The sequence below is a fragment of the Brachionichthys hirsutus genome, unplaced genomic scaffold, assembly GCF_040956055.1.
Source record: "Brachionichthys hirsutus isolate HB-005 unplaced genomic scaffold, CSIRO-AGI_Bhir_v1 contig_931, whole genome shotgun sequence".
Classification (NCBI taxonomy): Eukaryota; Metazoa; Chordata; class Actinopteri; order Lophiiformes; family Brachionichthyidae; genus Brachionichthys; species Brachionichthys hirsutus.
This window is the reverse complement of record NW_027180947.1, coordinates 634-25000: the sequence shown is the minus strand read 5'-3', so window position 1 is coordinate 25000 and position 24367 is coordinate 634. Positions and strand designations below refer to the sequence as shown.

Genomic DNA, 24367 nt, shown 5'->3' with positions numbered 1-24367 from the left:
TGGGTGGATAGTGGTACTATGATGCCATAATTTGATTTCCAACTGTTGACCTGCGTTTCGGCTTGATTGCTTACATTTATGGTGACAATCGATCGATGTGGGTTGCCTTGAGTTTTGTGAAAATCTCCACTGGTCAGTCAGGATGGCCGAGCGGTCTAAGGCGCTGCGTTCAGGTCGCAGTCTCCTCTAGAGGCGTGGGTTCAAATCCCACTTCTGACAGCCTTAACTTTACTCAGGGAAAGTCATTTCACAAAATCTTTAGTCGTCCTTTATTTCACTGTCAGAACATTTTACTGAAGAGTTCACATATAAATATTTTGGAGCCAGGTCTAGTCAGGTGATGACAAAAGTCCAACGATGTCATGCTCTGCAGACCATGAATTTCCATGCAAAACGTCCATGACTATGTAATAACAGATTGTTCTAGATCCCGTTCTGATTCCATCATTTTGTCTGGTCTTTTAAGCATTGGTGGTTCAGTGGTAGAATTCTCGCCTGCCATGCGGGAGACCTGGGTTCAATTCCCAGCCAACGCAAACTTGATCCTCGTGAAAGGTGTTCAACTGATGGCAACTCGACACCGAATAAACTACCTTTATGTGACACATTCTCGGACTTCAGAGTGTCGGGAGACTTTGTTTGTCTCACATTCTGGACACAATGCCAAAGCTAACCTCATCAAGTGAAACCTTCAGTGTGTCTCAATGTGCATCATGAGATGTGATCAGTTGAAGACTGCGTGGTTTTGGAGTGCTTATACGTGATTTGCTTCTCTGGCAGCGGAAACTGATGCTGTATTGGTACTATGCTGCTACTACACCTCGTTCAGATGCCTCCTGGACACCTCCATTGGATGGTGGTCCGGGCATGGTCCACCAGGAGGATGCCTTGGGAAGACGGAGGACACACTGGAGAGACTTTGTCTCTCGGCTGACCGGGCAATGCCTTGGGAATCCACTGGAGGAGGTGTCTTTGGCAAGGGAAGTCTGGAAATACCTGCTCATTCTGTTGCCTTTGTGACACAGGCCTGGATTAGTGGTGGAACATGGGTGGATAGTGGTACTATGATGCCATAATTTGATTTCCAACTGTTGACCTGCGTTTCGGCTTGATTGCTTACATTTATGGTGACAATCGATCGATGTGGGTTGCCTTGAGTTTTGTGAAGATCCTCACCGGGTAGTCAGGGTGGCCGAGCGGTCTAAGGCGCTGCGTTAAGGTCGCGGTCTCCTCTGGAGGCGTGGGTTCAAATCCCACTTCTGACATCTTTAACTTTACTCAGGGAAAGTCATTTCACAAAATCTTTAGTCTTTCTTTATTTCACTGTCAGAACATTTTACTGAAGAGTTCACATATAAATATTTTGGAGCCAGGTCTAGTCAGGTGATGACAAAAGTCCAACGATGTCATGCTCTGCAGACCATGAATTTCCATGCAAAACGTCCATGACTATGTAATAACAGATTGTTCTAGATCCCGTTCTGATTCCATCATTTTGTCTGGTCTTTTAAGCATTGGTGGTTCAGTGGTAGAATTCTCGCCTGCCATGCGGGAGACCTGGGTTCAATTCCCAGCCAACGCAAACTTGATCCTCGTGAAAGGTGTTCAACTGATGGCAACTCGACACCGAATAAACTACCTTTATGTGACACATTCTCGGACTTCAGAGTGTCGGAAGACTTTGTTTGTCTCACATTCTGGACACAATGCCAAAGCTAACCTCATCAAGTGAAACCTTCAGTGTGTCTCAATGTGCATCATGAGATGTGATCAGTTGAAGACTGCGTGGTTTTGGAGTGCTTATACGTGATTTGCTTCTCTGGCAGCGGAAACTGATGCTGTATTGGTACTATGCTGCTACTACACCTCGTTCAGATGCCTCCTGGACACCTCCATTGGATGGTGGTCCGGGCATGGTCCACCAGGAGGATGCCTTGGGAAGACGGAGGACACACTGGAGAGACTTTGTCTCTCGGCTGACCGGGCAATGCCTTGGGAATCCACTGGAGGAGGTGTCTTTGGCAAGGGAAGTCTGGAAATACCTGCTCATCCTGTTGCCTTCGTGACACAGGCCTGGATTAGTGGTGGAACATGGGTGGATAGTGGTACTATGATGCCATAATTTGATTTCCAACTGTTGACCTGCGTTTCGGCTTGATTGCTTACATTTATGGTGACAATCGATCGATGTGGGTTGCCTTGAGTTTTGTGAAAATCTCCACTGGTCAGTCAGGATGGCCGAGCGGTCTAAGGCGCTGCGTTCAGGTCGCAGTCTCCTCTAGAGGCGTGGGTTCAAATCCCACTTCTGACAGCCTTAACTTTACTCAGGGAAAGTCATTTCACAAAATCTTTAGTCGTCCTTTATTTCACTGTCAGAACATTTTACTGAAGAGTTCACATATAAATATTTTGGAGCCAGGTCTAGTCAGGTGATGACAAAAGTCCAACGATGTCATGCTCTGCAGACCATGAATTTCCATGCAAAACGTCCATGACTATGTAATAACAGATTGTTCTAGATCCCGTTCTGATTCCATCATTTTGTCTGGTCTTTTAAGCATTGGTGGTTCAGTGGTAGAATTCTCGCCTGCCATGCGGGAGACCTGGGTTCAATTCCCAGCCAACGCAAACTTGATCCTCGTGAAAGGTGTTCAACTGATGGCAACTCGACACCGAATAAACTACCTTTATGTGACACATTCTCGGACTTCAGAGTGTCGGGAGACTTTGTTTGTCTCACATTCTGGACACAATGCCAAAGCTAACCTCATCAAGTGAAACCTTCAGTGTGTCTCAATGTGCATCATGAGATGTGATCAGTTGAAGACTGCGTGGTTTTGGAGTGCTTATACGTGATTTGCTTCTCTGGCAGCGGAAACTGATGCTGTATTGGTACTATGCTGCTACTACACCTCGTTCAGATGCCTCCTGGACACCTCCATTGGATGGTGGTCCGGGCATGGTCCACCAGGAGGATGCCTTGGGAAGACGGAGGACACACTGGAGAGACTTTGTCTCTCGGCTGACCGGGCAATGCCTTGGGAATCCACTGGAGGAGGTGTCTTTGGCAAGGGAAGTCTGGAAATACCTGCTCATTCTGTTGCCTTTGTGACACAGGCCTGGATTAGTGGTGGAACATGGGTGGATAGTGGTACTATGATGCCATAATTTGATTTCCAACTGTTGACCTGCGTTTCGGCTTGATTGCTTACATTTATGGTGACAATCGATCGATGTGGGTTGCCTTGAGTTTTGTGAAGATCCTCACCGGGTAGTCAGGGTGGCCGAGCGGTCTAAGGCGCTGCGTTAAGGTCGCGGTCTCCTCTGGAGGCGTGGGTTCAAATCCCACTTCTGACATCTTTAACTTTACTCAGGGAAAGTCTTTGTGACACAGGCCTGGATTAGTGGTGGAACATGGGTGGATAGTGGTACTATGATGCCATAATTTGATTTCCAACTGTTGACCTGCGTTTCGGCTTGATTGCTTACATTTATGGTGACAATCGATCGATGTGGGTTGCCTTGAGTTTTGTGAAGATCCTCACCGGGTAGTCAGGGTGGCCGAGCGGTCTAAGGCGCTGCGTTAAGGTCGCAGTCTCCTCTGGAGGCGTGGGTTCAAATCCCACTTCTGACATCTTTAACTTTACTCAGGGAAAGTCATTTCACAAAATCTTTAGTCTTTCTTTATTTCACTGTCAGAACATTTTACTGAAGAGTTCACATATAAATATTTTGGAGCCAGGTCTAGTCAGGTGATGACAAAAGTCCAACGATGTCATGCTCTGCAGACCATGAATTTCCATGCAAAACGTCCATGACTATGTAATAACAGATTGTTCTAGATCCCGTTCTGATTCCATCATTTTGTCTGGTCTTTTAAGCATTGGTGGTTCAGTGGTAGAATTCTCGCCTGCCATGCGGGAGACCTGGGTTCAATTCCCAGCCAACGCAAACTTGATCCTCGTGAAAGGTGTTCAACTGATGGCAACTCGACACCGAATAAACTACCTTTATGTGACACATTCTCGGACTTCAGAGTGTCGGAAGACTTTGTTTGTCTCACATTCTGGACACAATGCCAAAGCTAACCTCATCAAGTGAAACCTTCAGTGTGTCTCAATGTGCATCATGAGATGTGATCAGTTGAAGACTGCGTGGTTTTGGAGTGCTTATACGTGATTTGCTTCTCTGGCAGCGGAAACTGATGCTGTATTGGTACTATGCTGCTACTACACCTCGTTCAGATGCCTCCTGGACACCTCCATTGGATGGTGGTCCGGGCATGGTCCACCAGGAGGATGCCTTGGGAAGACGGAGGACACAGTGGAGAGACTTTGTCTCTCGGCTGACCGGGCAATGCCTTGGGAATCCACTGGAGGAGGTGTCTTTGGCAAGGGAAGTCTGGAAATACCTGCTCATCCTGTTGCCTTCGTGACACAGGCCTGGATTAGTGGTGGAACATGGGTGGATAGTGGTACTATGATGCCATAATTTGATTTCCAACTGTTGACCTGCGTTTCGGCTTGATTGCTTACATTTATGGTGACAATCGATCGATGTGGGTTGCCTTGAGTTTTGTGAAAATCTCCACTGGTCAGTCAGGATGGCCGAGCGGTCTAAGGCGCTGCGTTCAGGTCGCAGTCTCCTCTAGAGGCGTGGGTTCAAATCCCACTTCTGACAGCCTTAACTTTACTCAGGGAAAGTCATTTCACAAAATCTTTAGTCGTCCTTTATTTCACTGTCAGAACATTTTACTGAAGAGTTCACATATAAATATTTTGGAGCCAGGTCTAGTCAGGTGATGACAAAAGTCCAACGATGTCATGCTCTGCAGACCATGAATTTCCATGCAAAACGTCCATGACTATGTAATAACAGATTGTTCTAGATCCCGTTCTGATTCCATCATTTTGTCTGGTCTTTTAAGCATTGGTGGTTCAGTGGTAGAATTCTCGCCTGCCATGCGGGAGACCTGGGTTCAATTCCCAGCCAACGCAAACTTGATCCTCGTGAAAGGTGTTCAACTGATGGCAACTCGACACCGAATAAACTACCTTTATGTGACACATTCTCGGACTTCAGAGTGTCGGGAGACTTTGTTTGTCTCACATTCTGGACACAATGCCAAAGCTAACCTCATCAAGTGAAACCTTCAGTGTGTCTCAATGTGCATCATGAGATGTGATCAGTTGAAGACTGCGTGGTTTTGGAGTGCTTATACGTGATTTGCTTCTCTGGCAGCGGAAACTGATGCTGTATTGGTACTATGCTGCTACTACACCTCGTTCAGATGCCTCCTGGACACCTCCATTGGATGGTGGTCCGGGCATGGTCCACCAGGAGGATGCCTTGGGAAGACGGAGGACACACTGGAGAGACTTTGTCTCTCGGCTGACCGGGCAATGCCTTGGGAATCCACTGGAGGAGGTGTCTTTGGCAAGGGAAGTCTGGAAATACCTGCTCATTCTGTTGCCTTTGTGACACAGGCCTGGATTAGTGGTGGAACATGGGTGGATAGTGGTACTATGATGCCATAATTTGATTTCCAACTGTTGACCTGCGTTTCGGCTTGATTGCTTACATTTATGGTGACAATCGATCGATGTGGGTTGCCTTGAGTTTTGTGAAGATCCTCACCGGGTAGTCAGGGTGGCCGAGCGGTCTAAGGCGCTGCGTTAAGGTCGCGGTCTCCTCTGGAGGCGTGGGTTCAAATCCCACTTCTGACATCTTTAACTTTACTCAGGGAAAGTCATTTCACAAAATCTTTAGTCTTTCTTTATTTCACTGTCAGAACATTTTACTGAAGAGTTCACATATAAATATTTTGGAGCCAGGTCTAGTCAGGTGATGACAAAAGTCCAACGATGTCATGCTCTGCAGACCATGAATTTCCATGCAAAACGTCCATGACTATGTAATAACAGATTGTTCTAGATCCCGTTCTGATTCCATCATTTTGTCTGGTCTTTTAAGCATTGGTGGTTCAGTGGTAGAATTCTCGCCTGCCATGCGGGAGACCTGGGTTCAATTCCCAGCCAACGCAAACTTGATCCTCGTGAAAGGTGTTCAACTGATGGCAACTCGACACCGAATAAACTACCTTTATGTGACACATTCTCGGACTTCAGAGTGTCGGAAGACTTTGTTTGTCTCACATTCTGGACACAATGCCAAAGCTAACCTCATCAAGTGAAACCTTCAGTGTGTCTCAATGTGCATCATGAGATGTGATCAGTTGAAGACTGCGTGGTTTTGGAGTGCTTATACGTGATTTGCTTCTCTGGCAGCGGAAACTGATGCTGTATTGGTACTATGCTGCTACTACACCTCGTTCAGATGCCTCCTGGACACCTCCATTGGATGGTGGTCCGGGCATGGTCCACCAGGAGGATGCCTTGGGAAGACGGAGGACACACTGGAGAGACTTTGTCTCTCGGCTGACCGGGCAATGCCTTGGGAATCCACTGGAGGAGGTGTCTTTGGCAAGGGAAGTCTGGAAATACCTGCTCATCCTGTTGCCTTCGTGACACAGGCCTGGATTAGTGGTGGAACATGGGTGGATAGTGGTACTATGATGCCATAATTTGATTTCCAACTGTTGACCTGCGTTTCGGCTTGATTGCTTACATTTATGGTGACAATCGATCGATGTGGGTTGCCTTGAGTTTTGTGAAAATCTCCACTGGTCAGTCAGGATGGCCGAGCGGTCTAAGGCGCTGCGTTCAGGTCGCAGTCTCCTCTAGAGGCGTGGGTTCAAATCCCACTTCTGACAGCCTTAACTTTACTCAGGGAAAGTCATTTCACAAAATCTTTAGTCGTCCTTTATTTCACTGTCAGAACATTTTACTGAAGAGTTCACATATAAATATTTTGGAGCCAGGTCTAGTCAGGTGATGACAAAAGTCCAACGATGTCATGCTCTGCAGACCATGAATTTCCATGCAAAACGTCCATGACTATGTAATAACAGATTGTTCTAGATCCCGTTCTGATTCCATCATTTTGTCTGGTCTTTTAAGCATTGGTGGTTCAGTGGTAGAATTCTCGCCTGCCATGCGGGAGACCTGGGTTCAATTCCCAGCCAACGCAAACTTGATCCTCGTGAAAGGTGTTCAACTGATGGCAACTCGACACCGAATAAACTACCTTTATGTGACACATTCTCGGACTTCAGAGTGTCGGGAGACTTTGTTTGTCTCACATTCTGGACACAATGCCAAAGCTAACCTCATCAAGTGAAACCTTCAGTGTGTCTCAATGTGCATCATGAGATGTGATCAGTTGAAGACTGCGTGGTTTTGGAGTGCTTATACGTGATTTGCTTCTCTGGCAGCGGAAACTGATGCTGTATTGGTACTATGCTGCTACTACACCTCGTTCAGATGCCTCCTGGACACCTCCATTGGATGGTGGTCCGGGCATGGTCCACCAGGAGGATGCCTTGGGAAGACGGAGGACACACTGGAGAGACTTTGTCTCTCGGCTGACCGGGCAATGCCTTGGGAATCCACTGGAGGAGGTGTCTTTGGCAAGGGAAGTCTGGAAATACCTGCTCATTCTGTTGCCTTTGTGACACAGGCCTGGATTAGTGGTGGAACATGGGTGGATAGTGGTACTATGATGCCATAATTTGATTTCCAACTGTTGACCTGCGTTTCGGCTTGATTGCTTACATTTATGGTGACAATCGATCGATGTGGGTTGCCTTGAGTTTTGTGAAGATCCTCACCGGGTAGTCAGGGTGGCCGAGCGGTCTAAGGCGCTGCGTTAAGGTCGCGGTCTCCTCTGGAGGCGTGGGTTCAAATCCCACTTCTGACATCTTTAACTTTACTCAGGGAAAGTCATTTCACAAAATCTTTAGTCTTTCTTTATTTCACTGTCAGAACATTTTACTGAAGAGTTCACATATAAATATTTTGGAGCCAGGTCTAGTCAGGTGATGACAAAAGTCCAACGATGTCATGCTCTGCAGACCATGAATTTCCATGCAAAACGTCCATGACTATGTAATAACAGATTGTTCTAGATCCCGTTCTGATTCCATCATTTTGTCTGGTCTTTTAAGCATTGGTGGTTCAGTGGTAGAATTCTCGCCTGCCATGCGGGAGACCTGGGTTCAATTCCCAGCCAACGCAAACTTGATCCTCGTGAAAGGTGTTCAACTGATGGCAACTCGACACCGAATAAACTACCTTTATGTGACACATTCTCGGACTTCAGAGTGTCGGAAGACTTTGTTTGTCTCACATTCTGGACACAATGCCAAAGCTAACCTCATCAAGTGAAACCTTCAGTGTGTCTCAATGTGCATCATGAGATGTGATCAGTTGAAGACTGCGTGGTTTTGGAGTGCTTATACGTGATTTGCTTCTCTGGCAGCGGAAACTGATGCTGTATTGGTACTATGCTGCTACTACACCTCGTTCAGATGCCTCCTGGACACCTCCATTGGATGGTGGTCCGGGCATGGTCCACCAGGAGGATGCCTTGGGAAGACGGAGGACACACTGGAGAGACTTTGTCTCTCGGCTGACCGGGCAATGCCTTGGGAATCCACTGGAGGAGGTGTCTTTGGCAAGGGAAGTCTGGAAATACCTGCTCATCCTGTTGCCTTCGTGACACAGGCCTGGATTAGTGGTGGAACATGGGTGGATAGTGGTACTATGATGCCATAATTTGATTTCCAACTGTTGACCTGCGTTTCGGCTTGATTGCTTACATTTATGGTGACAATCGATCGATGTGGGTTGCCTTGAGTTTTGTGAAAATCTCCACTGGTCAGTCAGGATGGCCGAGCGGTCTAAGGCGCTGCGTTCAGGTCGCAGTCTCCTCTAGAGGCGTGGGTTCAAATCCCACTTCTGACAGCCTTAACTTTACTCAGGGAAAGTCATTTCACAAAATCTTTAGTCGTCCTTTATTTCACTGTCAGAACATTTTACTGAAGAGTTCACATATAAATATTTTGGAGCCAGGTCTAGTCAGGTGATGACAAAAGTCCAACGATGTCATGCTCTGCAGACCATGAATTTCCATGCAAAACGTCCATGACTATGTAATAACAGATTGTTCTAGATCCCGTTCTGATTCCATCATTTTGTCTGGTCTTTTAAGCATTGGTGGTTCAGTGGTAGAATTCTCGCCTGCCATGCGGGAGACCTGGGTTCAATTCCCAGCCAATGCAAACTTGATCCTCGTGAAAGGTGTTCAACTGATGGCAACTCGACACCGAATAAACTACCTTTATGTGACACATTCTCGGACTTCAGAGTGTCGGAAGACTTTGTTTGTCTCACATTCTGGACACAATGCCAAAGCTAACCTCATCAAGTGAAACCTTCAGTGTGTCTCAATGTGCATCATGAGATGTGATCAGTTGAAGACTGCGTGGTTTTGGAGTGCTTATACGTGATTTGCTTCTCTGGCAGCGGAAACTGATGCTGTATTGGTACTATGCTGCTACTACACCTCGTTCAGATGCCTCCTGGACACCTCCATTGGATGGTGGTCCGGGCATGGTCCACCAGGAGGATGCCTTGGGAAGACGGAGGACACACTGGAGAGACTTTGTCTCTCGGCTGACCGGGCAATGCCTTGGGAATCCACTGGAGGAGGTGTCTTTGGCAAGGGAAGTCTGGAAATACCTGCTCATTCTGTTGCCTTTGTGACACAGGCCTGGATTAGTGGTGGAACATGGGTGGATAGTGGTACTATGATGCCATAATTTGATTTCCAACTGTTGACCTGCGTTTCGGCTTGATTGCTTACATTTATGGTGACAATCGATCGATGTGGGTTGCCTTGAGTTTTGTGAAGATCCTCACCGGGTAGTCAGGGTGGCCGAGCGGTCTAAGGCGCTGCGTCAAGGTCGCAGTCTCCTCTGGAGGCGTGGGTTCAAATCCCACTTCTGACATCTTTAACTTTACTCAGGGAAAGTCATTTCACAAAATCTTTAGTCTTTCTTTATTTCACTGTCAGAACATTTTACTGAAGAGTTCACATATAAATATTTTGGAGCCAGGTCTAGTCAGGTGATGACAAAAGTCCAACGATGTCATGCTCTGCAGACCATGAATTTCCATGCAAAACGTCCATGACTATGTAATAACAGATTGTTCTAGATCCCGTTCTGATTCCATCATTTTGTCTGGTCTTTTAAGCATTGGTGGTTCAGTGGTAGAATTCTCGCCTGCCATGCGGGAGACCTGGGTTCAATTCCCAGCCAACGCAAACTTGATCCTCGTGAAAGGTGTTCAACTGATGGCAACTCGACACCGAATAAACTACCTTTATGTGACACATTCTCGGACTTCAGAGTGTCGGAAGACTTTGTTTGTCTCACATTCTGGACACAATGCCAAAGCTAACCTCATCAAGTGAAACCTTCAGTGTGTCTCAATGTGCATCATGAGATGTGATCAGTTGAAGACTGCGTGGTTTTGGAGTGCTTATATGTGATTTGCTTCTCTGGCAGCGGAAACTGATGCTGTATTGGTACTATGCTGCTACTACACCTCGTTCAGATGCCTCCTGGACACCTCCATTGGATGGTGGTCCGGGCATGGTCCACCAGGAGGATGCCTTGGGAAGACGGAGGACACACTGGAGAGACTTTGTCTCTCGGCTGACCGGGCAATGCCTTGGGAATCCACTGGAGGAGGTGTCTTTGGCAAGGGAAGTCTGGAAATACCTGCTCATCCTGTTGCCTTCGTGACACAGGCCTGGATTAGTGGTGGAACATGGGTGGATAGTGGTACTATGATGCCATAATTTGATTTCCAACTGTTGACCTGCGTTTCGGCTTGATTGCTTACATTTATGGTGACAATCGATCGATGTGGGTTGCCTTGAGTTTTGTGAAAATCTCCACTGGTCAGTCAGGATGGCCGAGCGGTCTAAGGCGCTGCGTTCAGGTCGCAGTCTCCTCTAGAGGCGTGGGTTCAAATCCCACTTCTGACAGCCTTAACTTTACTCAGGGAAAGTCATTTCACAAAATCTTTAGTCGTCCTTTATTTCACTGTCAGAACATTTTACTGAAGAGTTCACATATAAATATTTTGGAGCCAGGTCTAGTCAGGTGATGACAAAAGTCCAACGATGTCATGCTCTGCAGACCATGAATTTCCATGCAAAACGTCCATGACTATGTAATAACAGATTGTTCTAGATCCCGTTCTGATTCCATCATTTTGTCTGGTCTTTTAAGCATTGGTGGTTCAGTGGTAGAATTCTCGCCTGCCATGCGGGAGACCTGGGTTCAATTCCCAGCCAACGCAAACTTGATCCTCGTGAAAGGTGTTCAACTGATGGCAACTCGACACCGAATAAACTACCTTTATGTGACACATTCTCGGACTTCAGAGTGTCGGAAGACTTTGTTTGTCTCACATTCTGGACACAATGCCAAAGCTAACCTCATCAAGTGAAACCTTCAGTGTGTCTCAATGTGCATCATGAGATGTGATCAGTTGAAGACTGCGTGGTTTTGGAGTGCTTATACGTGATTTGCTTCTCTGGCAGCGGGAACTGATGCTGTATTGGTACTATGCTGCTACTACACCTCGTTCAGATGCCTCCTGGACACCTCCATTGGATGGTGGTCCGGGCATGGTCCACCAGGAGGATGCCTTGGGAAGACGGAGGACACACTGGAGAGACTTTGTCTCTCGGCTAACCGGGCAATGCCTTGGGAATCCACTGGAGGAGGTGTCTTTGGCAAGGGAAGTCTGGAAATACCTGCTCATCCTGTTGCCTTCGTGACACAGGCCTGGATTAGTGGTGGAACATGGGTGGATAGTGGTACTATGATGCCATAATTTGATTTCCAACTGTTGACCTGCGTTTCGGCTTGATTGCTTACATTTATGGTGACAATCGATCGATGTGGGTTGCCTTGAGTTTTGTGAAAATCTCCACTGGTCAGTCAGGATGGCCGAGCGGTCTAAGGCGCTGCGTTCAGGTCGCAGTCTCCTCTAGAGGCGTGGGTTCAAATCCCACTTCTGACAGCCTTAACTTTACTCAGGGAAAGTCATTTCACAAAATCTTTAGTCGTCCTTTATTTCACTGTCAGAACATTTTACTGAAGAGTTCACATATAAATATTTTGGAGCCAGGTCTAGTCAGGTGATGACAAAAGTCCAACGATGTCATGCTCTGCAGACCATGAATTTCCATGCAAAACGTCCATGACTATGTAATAACAGATTGTTCTAGATCCCATTCTGATTCCATCATTTTGTCCAGTCTTTTAAGCATTGGTGGTTCAGTGGTAGAATTCTCGCCTGCCATGCGGGAGACCTGGGTTCAATTCCCAGCCAACGCAAACTTGATCCTCGTGAAAGGTGTTCAACTGATGGCAACTCGACACCGAATAAACTACCTTTATGTGACACATTCTCGGACTTCAGAGTGTCGGAAGACTTTGTTTGTCTCACATTCTGGACACAATGCCAAAGCTAACCTCATCAAGTGAAACCTTCAGTGTGTCTCAATGTGCATCATGAGATGTGATCAGTTGAAGACTGCGTGGTTTTGGAGTGCTTATACGTGATTTGCTTCTCTGGCAGCGGAAACTGATGCTGTATTGGTACTATGCTGCTACTACACCTCGTTCAGATGCCTCCTGGACACCTCCATTGGATGGTGGTCCGGGCATGGTCCACCAGGAGGATGCCTTGGGAAGACGGAGGACACACTGGAGAGACTTTGTCTCTCGGCTGACCGGGCAATGCCTTGGGAATCCACTGGAGGAGGTGTCTTTGGCAAGGGAAGTCTGGAAATACCTGCTCATCCTGTTGCCTTCGTGACACAGGCCTGGATTAGTGGTGGAACATGGGTGGATAGTGGTACTATGATGCCATAATTTGATTTCCAACTGTTGACCTGCGTTTCGGCTTGATTGCTTACATTTATGGTGACAATCGATCGATGTGGGTTGCCTTGAGTTTTGTGAAAATCTCCACTGGTCAGTCAGGATGGCCGAGCGGTCTAAGGCGCTGCGTTAAGGCCGCAGTCTCCTCTGGAGGCGTGGGTTCAAATCCCACTTCTGACATCTTTAACTTTACTCAGGGAAAGTCATTTCACAAAATCTTTAGTCTTTCTTTATTTCACTGTCAGAACATTTTACTGAAGAGTTCACATATAAATATTTTGGAGCCAGGTCTAGTCAGGTGATGACAAAAGTCCAACGATGTCATGCTCTGCAGACCATGAATTTCCATGCAAAACGTCCATGACTATGTAATAACAGATTGTTCTAGATCCCGTTCTGATTCCATCATTTTGTCTGGTCTTTTAAGCATTGGTGGTTCAGTGGTAGAATTCTCGCCTGCCATGCGGGAGACCTGGGTTCAATTCCCAGCCAACGCAAACTTGATCCTCGTGAAAGGTGTTCAACTGATGGCAACTCGACACCGAATAAACTACCTTTATGTGACACATTCTCGGACTTCAGAGTGTCGGAAGACTTTGTTTGTCTCACATTCTGGACACAATGCCAAAGCTAACCTCATCAAGTGAAACCTTCAGTGTGTCTCAATGTGCATCATGAGATGTTATCAGTTGAAGACTGCGTGGTTTTGGAGTGCTTATACGTGATTTGCTTCTCTGGCAGCGGAAACTGATGCTGTATTGGTACTATGCTGCTACTACACCTCGTTCAGATGCCTCCTGGACACCTCCATTGGATGGTGGTCCGGGCATGGTCCACCAGGAGGATGCCTTGGGAAGACGGAGGACACACTGGAGAGACTTTGTCTCTCGGCTGACCGGGCAATGCCTTGGGAATCCACTGGAGGAGGTGTCTTTGGCAAGGGAAGTCTGGAAATACCTGCTCATCCTGTTGCCTTCGTGACACAGGCCTGGATTAGTGGTGGAACATGGGTGGATAGTGGTACTATGATGCCATAATTTGATTTCCAACTGTTGACCTGCGTTTCGGCTTGATTGCTTACATTTATGGTGACAATCGATCGATGTGGGTTGCCTTGAGTTTTGTGAAAATCTCCACTGGTCAGTCAGGATGGCCGAGCGGTCTAAGGCGCTGCGTTCAGGTCGCAGTCTCCTCTAGAGGCGTGGGTTCAAATCCCACTTCTGACAGCCTTAACTTTACTCAGGGAAAGTCATTTCACAAAATCTTTAGTCGTCCTTTATTTCACTGTCAGAACATTTTACTGAAGAGTTCACATATAAATATTTTGGAGCCAGGTCTAGTCAGGTGATGACAAAAGTCCAACGATGTCATGCTCTGCAGACCATGAATTTCCATGCAAAACGTCCATGACTATGTAATAACAGATTGTTCTAGATCCCGTTCTGATTCCATCATTTTGTCTGGTCTTTTAAGCATTGGTGGTTCAGTGGTAGAATTCTCGCCTGCCATGCGGGAGACCTGGGTTCAATTCCCAGCCAACGCAAACTTGATCCTCGTGAAAGGTGTTCAACTGATGGCAACTCGACACCGAATAAACTACCTTTATGTGACACATTCTCGGACTTCAGAGTGTCGGAAGACTTTGTTTGTCTCACATTCTGGACACAATGCCAAAGCTAACCTCATCAAGTGAAACCTTCAGTGTGTCTCAATGTGCATCATGAGATGTGATCAGTTGAAGACTGCGTGGTTTTGGAGTGCTTATACGTGATTTGCTTCTCTGGCAGCGGAAACTGGTGCTGTATTGGTACTATGCTGCTACTACACCTCGTTCAGATGCCTCCTGGACACCTCCATTGGATGGTGGTCCGGGCATGGTCCACCAGGAGGATGCATTGGGAAGACGGAGGACACACTGGAGAGACTTTGTCTCTCGGCTGACCGGGCAATGCCTTGGGAATCCACTGGAGGAGGTGTCTTTGGCAAGGGAAGTCTGGAAATACCTGCTCATTCTGTTGCCTTCGTGACACAGGCCTGGATTAGTGGTGGAACATGGGTGGATAGTGGTACTATGATGCCATAATTTGATTTCCAACTGTTGACCTGCGTTTCGGCTTGATTGCTTACATTTATGGTGACAATCGATCGATGTGGGTTGCCTTGAGTTTTGTGAAAATCTCCACTGGTCAGTCAGGATGGCCGAGCGGTCTAAGGCGCTGCGTTCAGGTCGCAGTCTCCTCTGGAGGCGTGGGTTCGAATCCCACTTCTGACAGCTTTAACTTTACTCAGGGAAAGTCATTTCACAAAATCTTTAGTCGTCCTTTATTTCACTGTCAGAACATTTTACTGAAGAGTTCACATATAAATATTTTGGAGCCAGGTCTAGTCAGGTGATGACAAAAGTCCAACGATGTCATGCTCTGCAGACCATGAATTTCCATGCAAAGCGTCCATGACTATGTAATAACAGATTGTTCTAGATCCCGTTCTGATTCCATCATTTTGTCCGGTCTTTTAAGCATTGGTGGTTCGGTGGTAGAATTCTCGCCTGCCATGCGGGAGACCTGGGTTCAATTCCCAGCCAACGCAAACTTGATTCTCGTGAAAGGTGTTCAACTGATGGCAACTCGACACCGAATAAACTAACCTTATGTGACACATTCTCGGACTTCAGAGTGTCGGAAGACTTTGTTTGTCTCACATTCTGGACACAATGCCAAAGCTAACCTCATCAAGTGAAACCTTCAGTGTGTCTCAATGTGCATCATGAGATGTTATCAGTTGAAGACTGCGTGGTTTTGGAGTGCTTATACGTGATTTGCTTCTCTGGCAGCGGAAACTGATGCTGTATTGGTACTATGCTGCTACTACACCTCGTTCAGATGCCTCCTGGACACCTCCATTGGATGGTGGTCCGGGCATGGTCCACCAGGAGGATGCCTTGGGAAGACGGAGGACACACTGGAGAGACTTTGTCTCTCGGCTGACCGGGCAATGCCTTGGGAATCCACTGGAGGAGGTGTCTTTGGCAAGGGAAGTCTGGAAATACCTGCTCATCCTGTTGCCTTCGTGACACAGGCCTGGATTAGTGGTGGAACATGGGTGGATAGTGGTACTATGATGCCATAATTTGATTTCCAACTGTTGACCTGCGTTTCGGCTTGATTGCTTACATTTATGGTGACAATCGATCGATGTGGGTTGCCTTGAGTTTTGTGAAAATCTCCACTGGTCAGTCAGGATGGCCGAGCGGTCTAAGGCGCTGCGTTCAGGTCGCAGTCTCCTCTAGAGGCGTGGGTTCAAATCCCACTTCTGACAGCCTTAACTTTACTCAGGGAAAGTCATTTCACAAAATCTTTAGTCGTCCTTTATTTCACTGTCAGAACATTTTACTGAAGAGTTCACATATAAATATTTTGGAGCCAGGTCTAGTCAGGTGATGACAAAAGTCCAACGATGTCATGCTCTGCAGACCATGAATTTCCATGCAAAACGTCCATGACTATGTAATAACAGATTGTTCTAGATCCCGTTCTGATTCCATCATTTTGTCTGGTCTTTTGAGCATTGGTGGTTCAGTGGTAGAGTTCTCGCCTGCCATGCGGGAGACCTGGGTTCAATTCCCAGCCAACGCAAACTTGATCCTCGTGAAAGGTGTTCAACTGATGGCAACTCGACACCGAATAAACTACCTTTATGTGACACATTCTCGGACTTCAGAGTGTCGGAAGACTTTGTTTGTCTCACATTCTGGACACAATGCCAAAGCTAACCTCATCAAGTGAAACCTTCAGTGTGTCTCAATGTGCATCATGAGATGTGATCAGTTGAAGACTGCGTGGTTTTGGAGTGCTTATACGTGATTTGCTTCTCTGGCAGCGGAAACTGATGCTGTATTGGTACTATGCTGCTACTACACCTCGTTCAGATGCCTCCTGGACACCTCCATTGGATGGTGGTCCGGGCATGGTCCACCAGGAGGATGCATTGGGAAGACGGAGGACACACTGGAGAGACTTTGTCTCTCGGCTGACCGGGCAATGCCTTGGGAATCCACTGGAGGAGGTGTCTTTGGCAAGGGAAGTCTGGAAATACCTGCTCATCCTGTTGCCTTCGTGACACAGGCCTGGATTAGTGGTGGAACATGGGTGGATAGTGGTACTATGATGCCATAATTTGATTTCCAACTGTTGACCTGCGTTTCGGCTTGATTGCTTACATTTATGGTGACAATCGATCGATGTGGGTTGCCTTGAGTTTTGTGAAAATCTCCACTGGTCAGTCAGGATGGCCGAGCGGTCTAAGGCGCTGCGTTCAGGTCGCAGTCTCCTCTGGAGGCGTGGGTTCGAATCCCACTTCTGACAGCTTTAACTTTACTCAGGGAAAGTCATTTCACAAAATCTTTAGTCGTCCTTTATTTCACTGTCAGAACATTTTACTGAAGAGTTCACATATAAATATTTTGGAGCCAGGTCTAGTCAGGTGATGACAAAAGTCCAACGATGTCATGCTCTGCAGACCATGAATTTCCATGCAAAGCGTCCATGACTATGTAATAACAGATTGTTCTAGATCCCGTTCTGATTCCATCATTTTGTCCGGTCTTTTAAGCATTGGTGGTTCAGTGGTAGAATTCTCGCCTGCCATGCGGGAGACCTGGGTTCAATTCCCAGCCAACGCAAACTTGATTCTCGTGAAAGGTGTTCAACTGATGGCAACTCGACACCGAATAAACTAACCTTATGTGACACATTCTCGGACTTCAGAGTGTCGGAAGACTTTGTTTGTCTCACATTCTGGACACAATGCCAAAGCTAACCTCATCAAGTGAAACCTTCAGTGTGCCTCAATGTGCATCATGAGATGTGATCAGTTGAAGACTGCGTGGTTTTGGAGTGCTTATACGTGATTTGCTTCTCTGGCAGCGGAAACTGATGCTGTATTGGTACTATGCTGCTACTACACCTCGTTCAGATGCCTCCTGGACACCTCCATTGGATGGTGGTCCGGGCATGGTCCACCAGGAGGATGCATTGGGAAGACGGAGGACACACTGGAGAGACTTTGTCTCTCGGCTGACCGGGCAATGCCTTGGGAATCCACTGGAGGAGGTGTCTTTGGCAAGGGAAGTCTGGAAATACCTGCTCATTCTGTTGCCTTCGTGACACAGGCCTGGATTAGTGGTGGAACATGGATGGATAGTGGTACTATGATGCCATAATTTGATTTCCAACTGTTGACCTGCGTTTCGGCTTGATTGCTTACATTTATGGTGACAATCGATCGATGTGGGTTGCCTTGAGTTTTGTGAAAATCTCCACTGGTCGGTCAGGATGGCCGAGCGGTCTAAGGCGCTGCGTTCAGGTCGCAGTCTCCTCTGGAGGCGTGGGTTCGAATCCCACTTCTGACAGCTTTAACTTTACTCAGGGAAAGTCATTTCACAAAATCTTTAGTCGTCCTTTATTTCACTGTCAGAACATTTTACTGAAGAGTTCACATATAAATATTTTGGAGCCAGGTCTAGTCAGGTGATGACAAAAGTCCAACGATGTCATGCTCTGCAGACCATGAATTTCCATGCAAAGCGTCCATGACTATGTAATAACAGATTGTTCTAGATCCCGTTCTGATTCCATCATTTTGTCCGGTCTTTTAAGCATTGGTGGTTCAGTGGTAGAATTCTCGCCTGCCATGTGGGAGACCTGGGTTCAATTCCCAGCCAACGCAAACTCGATTCTCGTGAAAGGTGTTCAACTGATGGCAACTCGACACCGAATAAACTAACTTTATGTGACACATTCTCGGACTTCAGAGTGTCGGAAGACTTTGTTTGTCTCACATTCTGGACACAATGCCAAAGCTAACCTCATCAAGTGAAACCTTCAGTGTGCCTCAATGTGCATCATGAGATGTGATCAGTTGAAGACTGCGTGGTTTTGGAGTGCTTATACGTGATTTGCTTCTCTGGCAGCGGAAACTGATGCTGTATTGGTACTATGCTGCTACTACACCTCGTTCAGATGCCTCCTGGACACCTCCATTGGATGGTGGTCCGGGCATGGTCCACCAGGAGGATGCATTGGGAAGACGGAGGACACACTGGAGAGACTTTGTCTCTCGGCTGACCGGGCAATGCCTTGGGAATCCACTGGAGGAGGTGTCTTTGGCAAGGGAAGTCTGGAAATACCTGCTCATTCTGTTGCCTTCGTGACACAGGCCTGGATTAGTGGTGGAACATGGGTGGATAGTGGTACTATGATGCCATAATTTGATTTCCAACTGTTGACCTGCGTTTCGGCTTGATTGCTTACATTTATGGTGACAATCGATCGATGTGGGTTGCCTTGAGTTTTGTGAAGATCTTCACCGGGTAGTCAGGATGGCCGAGCGGTCTAAGGAGCTGCGTTAAGGTAGCAGTCTCCTCCGGAGGCGTGGGTTCAAATCCCACTTCCGACATCTTTAACTTTACTCAGGGAAAGTCATTTCACAAAATCTTTAGTCTTTCTTTATTTCACTGTCAGAACATTTTACTGAAGAGTTCACATATAAATATTTTGGAGCCAGGTCTAGTCAGGTGATGACAAAAGTCCAACGATGTCATGCTCTGCAGACCATGAATTTCCATGCAAAGCGTCCATGACTATGTAATAACAGATTGTTCTAGATCCCGTTCTGATTCCATCATTTTGTCCAGTCTTTTAAGCATTGGTGGTTCAGTGGTAGAATTCTCGCCTGCCATGTGGGAGACCTGGGTTCAATTCCCAGCCAACGCAAACTCGATTCTCGTGAAAGGTGTTCAACTGATGGCAACTCGACACCGAATAAACTAACTTTATGTGACACATTCTCGGACTTCAGAGTGTCGGAAGACTTTGTTTGTCTCACATTCTGGACACAATGCCAAAGCTAACCTCATCAAGTGAAACCTTCAGTGTGCCTCAATGTGCATCATGAGATGTGATCAGTTGAAGACTGCGTGGTTTTGGAGTGCTTATACGTGATTTGCTTCTCTGGCAGCGGAAACTGATGCTGTATTGGTACTATGCTGCTACTACACCTCGTTCAGATGCCTCCTGGACACCTCCATTGGATGGTGGTCCGGGCATGGTCCACCAGGAGGATGCATTGGGAAGACGGAGGACACACTGGAGAGACTTTGTCTCTCGGCTGACCGGGCAATGCCTTGGGAATCCACTGGAGGAGGTGTCTTTGGCAAGGGAAGTCTGGAAATACCTGCTCATTCTGTTGCCTTCGTGACACAGGCCTGGATTAGTGGTGGAACATGGGTGGATAGTGGTACTATGATGCCATAATTTGATTTCCAACTGTTGACCTGCGTTTCGGCTTGATTGCTTACATTTATGGTGACAATCGATCGATGTGGGTTGCCTTGAGTTTTGTGAAGACCTTCACAGGGTAGTCAGGATGGCAGAGCGGTCTAAGGAGCTGCGTTAAGGTCGCAGTCTCCTCTGGACGCGTGGGTTCAAATCCCACTTCCGACATCTTTAACTTTACTCAGGGAAAGTCATTTCACAAAATCTTTAGTCTTTCTTTATTTCACTGTCAGAACATTTTACTGAAGAGTTCACATATAAATATTTTGGAGCCAGGTCTAGTCAGGTGATGACAAAAGTCCAACGATGTCATGCTCTGCAGACCATGAATTTCCATGCAAAGCGTCCATGACTATGTAATAACAGATTGTTCTAGATCCCGTTCTGATTCCATCATTTTGTCCGGTCTTTTAAGCATTGGTGGTTCAGTGGTAGAATTCTCGCCTGCCATGCGGGAGACCTGGGTTCAATTCCCAGCCAACGCAAACTTGATTCTCGTGAAAGGTGTTCAACTGATGGCAACTCGACACCGAATAAACTACCTTTATGTGACACATTCTCGGACTTCAGAGTGTCGGAAGACTTTGTTTGTCTCACATTCTGGACACAATGCCAAAGCTAACCTCATCAAGTGAAACCTTCAGTGTGCCTCAATGTGCATCATGAGATGTGATCAGTTGAAGACTGCGTGGTTTTGGAGTGCTTATACGTGATTTGCTTCTCTGGCAGCGGAAACTGATGCTGTATTGGTACTATGCTGCTACTACACCTCGTTCAGATGCCTCCTGGACACCTCCATTGGATGGTGGTCCGGGCATGGTCCACCAGGAGGATGCATTGGGAAGACGGAGGACACACTGGAGAGACTTTGTCTCTCGGCTGACCGGGCAATGCCTTGGGAATCCACTGGAGGAGGTGTCTTTGGCAAGGGAAGTCTGGAAATACCTGCTCATTCTGTTGCCTTCGTGACACAGGCCTGGATTAGTGGTGGAACATGGATGGATAGTGGTACTATGATGCCATAATTTGATTTCCAACTGTTGACCTGCGTTTCGGCTTGATTGCTTACATTTATGGTGACAATCGATCGATGTGGGTTGCCTTGAGTTTTGTGAAAATCTCCACTGGTCGGTCAGGATGGCCGAGCGGTCTAAGGCGCTGCGTTCAGGTCGCAGTCTCCTCTGGAGGCGTGGGTTCGAATCCCGCTTCTGACAGCTTTAACTTTACTCAGGGAAAGTCATTTCACAAAATCTTTAGTCGTCCTTTATTTCACTGTCAGAACATTTTACTGAAGAGTTCACATATAAATATTTTGGAGCCAGGTCTAGTCAGGTGATGACAAAAGTCCAACGATGTCATGCTCTGCAGACCATGAATTTCCATGCAAAGCGTCCATGACTATGTAATAACAGATTGTTCTAGATCCCGTTCTGATTCCATCATTTTGTCCGGTCTTTTAAGCATTGGTGGTTCAGTGGTAGAATTCTCGCCTGCCATGTGGGAGACCTGGGTTCAATTCCCAGCCAACGCAAACTCGATTCTCGTGAAAGGTGTTCAACTGATGGCAACTCGACACCGAATAAACTAACTTTATGTGACACATTCTCGGACTTCAGAGTGTCGGAAGACTTTGTTTGTCTCACATTCTGGACACAATGCCAAAGCTAACCTCATCAAGTGAAACCTTCAGTGTGCCTCAATGTGCATCATGAGATGTGATCAGTTGAAGACTGCGTGGTTTTGGAGTGCTTATACGTGATTTGCTTCTCTGGCAGCGGAAACTGATGCTGTATTGGTACTATGCTGCTACTACACCTCGTTCAGATGCCTCCTGGACACCTCCATTGGATGGTGGTCCGGGCATGGTCCACCAGGAGGATGCATTGGGAAGACGGAGGACACACTGGAGAGACTTTGTCTCTCGGCTGACCGGGCAATGCCTTGGGAATCCACTGGAGGAGGTGTCTTTGGCAAGGGAAGTCTGGAAATACCTGCTCATTCTGTTGCCTTCGTGACACAGGCCTGGATTAGTGGTGGAACATGGGTGGATAGTGGTACTATGATGCCATAATTTGATTTCCAACTGTTGACCTGCGTTTCGGCTTGATTGCTTACATTTATGGTGACAATCGATCGATGTGGGTTGCCTTGAGTTTTGTGAAGATCTTCACCGGGTAGTCAGGATGGCCGAGCGGTCTAAGGAGCTGTGTTAAGGTCGCAGTCTCCTCTGGAGGCGTGGGTTCAAATCCCACTTCCGACATCTTTAACTTTACTCAGGGAAAGTCATTTCACAAAATCTTTAGTCTTTCTTTATTTCACTGTCAGAACATTTTACTGAAGAGTTCACATATAAATATTTTGGAGCCAGGTCTAGTCAGGTGATGACAAAAGTCCAACGATGTCATGCTCTGCAGACCATGAATTTCCATGCAAAGCGTCCATGACTATGTAATAACAGATTGTTCTAGATCCCGTTCTGATTCCATCATTTTGTCCGGTATTTTAAGCATTGGTGGTTCAGTGGTAGAATTCTCGCCTGCCATGCGGGAGACCTGGGTTCAATTCCCAGCCAACGCAAACTTGATTCTCGTGAAAGGTGTTCAACTGATGGCAACTCGACACCGAATAAACTACCTCTATGTGACACATTCTCGGACTTCAGAGTGTCGGAAGACTTTGTTTGTCTCACATTCTGGACACAATGCCAAAGCTAACCTCATCAAGTGAAACCTTCAGTGTGCCTCAATGTGCATCATGAGATGTGATCAGTTGAAGACTGCGTGGTTTTGGAGTGCTTATACGTGATTTGCTTCTCTGGCAGCGGAAACTGATGCTGTATTGGTACTATGCTGCTACTACACCTCGTTCAGATGCCTCCTGGACACCTCCATTGGATGGTGGTCCGGGCATGGTCCACCAGGAGGATGCATTGGGAAGACGGAGGACACACTGGAGAGACTTTGTCTCTCGGCTGACCGGGCAATGCCTTGGGAATCCACTGGAGGAGGTGTCTTTGGCAAGGGAAGTCTGGAAATACCTGCTCATTCTGTTGCCTTCGTGACACAGGCCTGGATTAGTGGTGGAACATGGATGGATAGTGGTACTATGATGCCATAATTTGATTTCCAACTGTTGACCTGCGTTTCGGCTTGATTGCTTACATTTATGGTGACAATCGATCGATGTGGGTTGCCTTGAGTTTTGTGAAAATCTCCACTGGTCAGTCAGGATGGCCGAGCGGTCTAAGGCGCTGCGTTCAGGTCGCAGTCTCCTCTGGAGGCGTGGGTTCAAATCCCACTTCTGACATCTTTAACTTCACTCAGGGAAAGTCATTTCACAAAATCTTTAGTCTTTCTTTATTTCACTGTCAGAACATTTTACTGAAGAGTTCACATATAAATATTTTGGAGCCAGGTCTAGTCAGGTGATGACAAAAGTCCAACGATGTCATGCTCTGCAGACCATGAATTTCCATGCAAAACGTCCATGACTATGTAATAACAGATTGTTCTAGATCCCGTTCTGATTCCATCATTTTGTCTGGTCTTTTAAGCATTGGTGGTTCAGTGGTAGAATTCTCGCCTGCCATGCGGGAGACCTAGGCTCAATTCCCAGCCAACGCAAACTTGATCCTCGTGAAAGGTGTTCAACTGATGGCAACTCGACACCGAATAAACTACCTTTATGTGACACATTCTCGGACTTCAGAGTGTCGGAAGACTTTGTTTGTCTCACATTCTGGACACAATGCCAAAGCTAACCTCATCAAGTGAAACCTTCAGTGTGTCTCAATGTGCATCATGAGATGTGATCAGTTGAAGACTGCGTGGTTTTGGAGTGCTTATACGTGATTTGCTTCTCTGGCAGCGGAAACTGATGCTGTATTGGTACTATGCTGCTACTACACCTCGTTCAGATGCCTCCTGGACACCTCCATTGGATGGTGGTCCGGGCATGGTCCACCAGGAGGATGCCTTGGGAAGACGGAGGACACACTGGAGAGACTTTGTCTCTCGGCTGACCGGGCAATGCCTTGGGAATCCACTGGAGGAGGTGTCTTTGGCAAGGGAAGTCTGGAAATACCTGCTCATTCTGTTGCCTTCGTGACACAGGCCTGGATTAGTGGTGGAACATGGGTGGATAGTGGTACTATGATGCCATAATT

The 24367-nt window shown here is 46.9% G+C and overlaps 42 non-coding genes across 42 annotated transcripts; all 42 read left to right on the top strand.

The window, feature by feature from the left end:
* Nucleotides 1–136: 136 nt before the first annotated feature.
* On the top strand, nt 137–219 carry trnal-cag (transfer RNA leucine (anticodon CAG)). Its single transcript has one exon. It is a non-coding gene; the product is annotated as a tRNA-Leu (tRNA).
* Nucleotides 220–465: 246 nt separating this feature from the next.
* Nucleotides 466–536, top strand: trnag-gcc (transfer RNA glycine (anticodon GCC)). Its single transcript has one exon. It is a non-coding gene; the product is annotated as a tRNA-Gly (tRNA).
* A 646-nt stretch (nt 537–1182) lies between these two features.
* On the top strand, nt 1183–1265 carry trnal-aag (transfer RNA leucine (anticodon AAG)). The gene has a single exon. It is a non-coding gene; the product is annotated as a tRNA-Leu (tRNA).
* A 246-nt stretch (nt 1266–1511) lies between these two features.
* trnag-gcc (transfer RNA glycine (anticodon GCC)) lies at nt 1512–1582 on the top strand. The gene has a single exon. It is a non-coding gene; the product is annotated as a tRNA-Gly (tRNA).
* Nucleotides 1583–2228: 646 nt separating this feature from the next.
* Nucleotides 2229–2311, top strand: trnal-cag (transfer RNA leucine (anticodon CAG)). The gene has a single exon. It is a non-coding gene; the product is annotated as a tRNA-Leu (tRNA).
* Nucleotides 2312–2557: 246 nt separating this feature from the next.
* trnag-gcc (transfer RNA glycine (anticodon GCC)) lies at nt 2558–2628 on the top strand. The gene has a single exon. It is a non-coding gene; the product is annotated as a tRNA-Gly (tRNA).
* A 646-nt stretch (nt 2629–3274) lies between these two features.
* On the top strand, nt 3275–3357 carry trnal-aag (transfer RNA leucine (anticodon AAG)). The gene has a single exon. It is a non-coding gene; the product is annotated as a tRNA-Leu (tRNA).
* Nucleotides 3358–3551: 194 nt separating this feature from the next.
* trnal-aag (transfer RNA leucine (anticodon AAG)) lies at nt 3552–3634 on the top strand. Its single transcript has one exon. It is a non-coding gene; the product is annotated as a tRNA-Leu (tRNA).
* Nucleotides 3635–3880: 246 nt separating this feature from the next.
* Nucleotides 3881–3951, top strand: trnag-gcc (transfer RNA glycine (anticodon GCC)). The gene has a single exon. It is a non-coding gene; the product is annotated as a tRNA-Gly (tRNA).
* Nucleotides 3952–4597: 646 nt separating this feature from the next.
* Nucleotides 4598–4680, top strand: trnal-cag (transfer RNA leucine (anticodon CAG)). Its single transcript has one exon. It is a non-coding gene; the product is annotated as a tRNA-Leu (tRNA).
* Nucleotides 4681–4926: 246 nt separating this feature from the next.
* trnag-gcc (transfer RNA glycine (anticodon GCC)) lies at nt 4927–4997 on the top strand. Its single transcript has one exon. It is a non-coding gene; the product is annotated as a tRNA-Gly (tRNA).
* Nucleotides 4998–5643: 646 nt separating this feature from the next.
* On the top strand, nt 5644–5726 carry trnal-aag (transfer RNA leucine (anticodon AAG)). The gene has a single exon. It is a non-coding gene; the product is annotated as a tRNA-Leu (tRNA).
* Nucleotides 5727–5972: 246 nt separating this feature from the next.
* Nucleotides 5973–6043, top strand: trnag-gcc (transfer RNA glycine (anticodon GCC)). Its single transcript has one exon. It is a non-coding gene; the product is annotated as a tRNA-Gly (tRNA).
* A 646-nt stretch (nt 6044–6689) lies between these two features.
* On the top strand, nt 6690–6772 carry trnal-cag (transfer RNA leucine (anticodon CAG)). Its single transcript has one exon. It is a non-coding gene; the product is annotated as a tRNA-Leu (tRNA).
* Nucleotides 6773–7018: 246 nt separating this feature from the next.
* On the top strand, nt 7019–7089 carry trnag-gcc (transfer RNA glycine (anticodon GCC)). The gene has a single exon. It is a non-coding gene; the product is annotated as a tRNA-Gly (tRNA).
* A 646-nt stretch (nt 7090–7735) lies between these two features.
* On the top strand, nt 7736–7818 carry trnal-aag (transfer RNA leucine (anticodon AAG)). The gene has a single exon. It is a non-coding gene; the product is annotated as a tRNA-Leu (tRNA).
* Nucleotides 7819–8064: 246 nt separating this feature from the next.
* Nucleotides 8065–8135, top strand: trnag-gcc (transfer RNA glycine (anticodon GCC)). The gene has a single exon. It is a non-coding gene; the product is annotated as a tRNA-Gly (tRNA).
* A 646-nt stretch (nt 8136–8781) lies between these two features.
* trnal-cag (transfer RNA leucine (anticodon CAG)) lies at nt 8782–8864 on the top strand. Its single transcript has one exon. It is a non-coding gene; the product is annotated as a tRNA-Leu (tRNA).
* Nucleotides 8865–9110: 246 nt separating this feature from the next.
* trnag-gcc (transfer RNA glycine (anticodon GCC)) lies at nt 9111–9181 on the top strand. Its single transcript has one exon. It is a non-coding gene; the product is annotated as a tRNA-Gly (tRNA).
* A 646-nt stretch (nt 9182–9827) lies between these two features.
* Nucleotides 9828–9910, top strand: trnal-aag (transfer RNA leucine (anticodon AAG)). The gene has a single exon. It is a non-coding gene; the product is annotated as a tRNA-Leu (tRNA).
* A 246-nt stretch (nt 9911–10156) lies between these two features.
* Nucleotides 10157–10227, top strand: trnag-gcc (transfer RNA glycine (anticodon GCC)). The gene has a single exon. It is a non-coding gene; the product is annotated as a tRNA-Gly (tRNA).
* Nucleotides 10228–10873: 646 nt separating this feature from the next.
* Nucleotides 10874–10956, top strand: trnal-cag (transfer RNA leucine (anticodon CAG)). The gene has a single exon. It is a non-coding gene; the product is annotated as a tRNA-Leu (tRNA).
* A 246-nt stretch (nt 10957–11202) lies between these two features.
* On the top strand, nt 11203–11273 carry trnag-gcc (transfer RNA glycine (anticodon GCC)). Its single transcript has one exon. It is a non-coding gene; the product is annotated as a tRNA-Gly (tRNA).
* A 646-nt stretch (nt 11274–11919) lies between these two features.
* On the top strand, nt 11920–12002 carry trnal-cag (transfer RNA leucine (anticodon CAG)). The gene has a single exon. It is a non-coding gene; the product is annotated as a tRNA-Leu (tRNA).
* A 246-nt stretch (nt 12003–12248) lies between these two features.
* On the top strand, nt 12249–12319 carry trnag-gcc (transfer RNA glycine (anticodon GCC)). Its single transcript has one exon. It is a non-coding gene; the product is annotated as a tRNA-Gly (tRNA).
* A 646-nt stretch (nt 12320–12965) lies between these two features.
* On the top strand, nt 12966–13048 carry trnal-aag (transfer RNA leucine (anticodon AAG)). The gene has a single exon. It is a non-coding gene; the product is annotated as a tRNA-Leu (tRNA).
* Nucleotides 13049–13294: 246 nt separating this feature from the next.
* Nucleotides 13295–13365, top strand: trnag-gcc (transfer RNA glycine (anticodon GCC)). The gene has a single exon. It is a non-coding gene; the product is annotated as a tRNA-Gly (tRNA).
* A 646-nt stretch (nt 13366–14011) lies between these two features.
* trnal-cag (transfer RNA leucine (anticodon CAG)) lies at nt 14012–14094 on the top strand. The gene has a single exon. It is a non-coding gene; the product is annotated as a tRNA-Leu (tRNA).
* A 246-nt stretch (nt 14095–14340) lies between these two features.
* On the top strand, nt 14341–14411 carry trnag-gcc (transfer RNA glycine (anticodon GCC)). The gene has a single exon. It is a non-coding gene; the product is annotated as a tRNA-Gly (tRNA).
* A 646-nt stretch (nt 14412–15057) lies between these two features.
* trnal-cag (transfer RNA leucine (anticodon CAG)) lies at nt 15058–15140 on the top strand. Its single transcript has one exon. It is a non-coding gene; the product is annotated as a tRNA-Leu (tRNA).
* Nucleotides 15141–16103: 963 nt separating this feature from the next.
* trnal-cag (transfer RNA leucine (anticodon CAG)) lies at nt 16104–16186 on the top strand. The gene has a single exon. It is a non-coding gene; the product is annotated as a tRNA-Leu (tRNA).
* Nucleotides 16187–16432: 246 nt separating this feature from the next.
* trnag-gcc (transfer RNA glycine (anticodon GCC)) lies at nt 16433–16503 on the top strand. The gene has a single exon. It is a non-coding gene; the product is annotated as a tRNA-Gly (tRNA).
* Nucleotides 16504–17149: 646 nt separating this feature from the next.
* trnal-cag (transfer RNA leucine (anticodon CAG)) lies at nt 17150–17232 on the top strand. Its single transcript has one exon. It is a non-coding gene; the product is annotated as a tRNA-Leu (tRNA).
* Nucleotides 17233–17478: 246 nt separating this feature from the next.
* On the top strand, nt 17479–17549 carry trnag-gcc (transfer RNA glycine (anticodon GCC)). Its single transcript has one exon. It is a non-coding gene; the product is annotated as a tRNA-Gly (tRNA).
* A 646-nt stretch (nt 17550–18195) lies between these two features.
* trnal-cag (transfer RNA leucine (anticodon CAG)) lies at nt 18196–18278 on the top strand. Its single transcript has one exon. It is a non-coding gene; the product is annotated as a tRNA-Leu (tRNA).
* Nucleotides 18279–19570: 1292 nt separating this feature from the next.
* Nucleotides 19571–19641, top strand: trnag-gcc (transfer RNA glycine (anticodon GCC)). The gene has a single exon. It is a non-coding gene; the product is annotated as a tRNA-Gly (tRNA).
* Nucleotides 19642–20616: 975 nt separating this feature from the next.
* On the top strand, nt 20617–20687 carry trnag-gcc (transfer RNA glycine (anticodon GCC)). The gene has a single exon. It is a non-coding gene; the product is annotated as a tRNA-Gly (tRNA).
* Nucleotides 20688–21333: 646 nt separating this feature from the next.
* trnal-cag (transfer RNA leucine (anticodon CAG)) lies at nt 21334–21416 on the top strand. Its single transcript has one exon. It is a non-coding gene; the product is annotated as a tRNA-Leu (tRNA).
* Nucleotides 21417–21662: 246 nt separating this feature from the next.
* Nucleotides 21663–21733, top strand: trnag-gcc (transfer RNA glycine (anticodon GCC)). The gene has a single exon. It is a non-coding gene; the product is annotated as a tRNA-Gly (tRNA).
* Nucleotides 21734–22379: 646 nt separating this feature from the next.
* On the top strand, nt 22380–22462 carry trnal-aag (transfer RNA leucine (anticodon AAG)). Its single transcript has one exon. It is a non-coding gene; the product is annotated as a tRNA-Leu (tRNA).
* A 246-nt stretch (nt 22463–22708) lies between these two features.
* Nucleotides 22709–22779, top strand: trnag-gcc (transfer RNA glycine (anticodon GCC)). Its single transcript has one exon. It is a non-coding gene; the product is annotated as a tRNA-Gly (tRNA).
* A 646-nt stretch (nt 22780–23425) lies between these two features.
* Nucleotides 23426–23508, top strand: trnal-cag (transfer RNA leucine (anticodon CAG)). The gene has a single exon. It is a non-coding gene; the product is annotated as a tRNA-Leu (tRNA).
* The last annotated feature ends 859 nt before the right edge of the window (nt 23509–24367 follow it).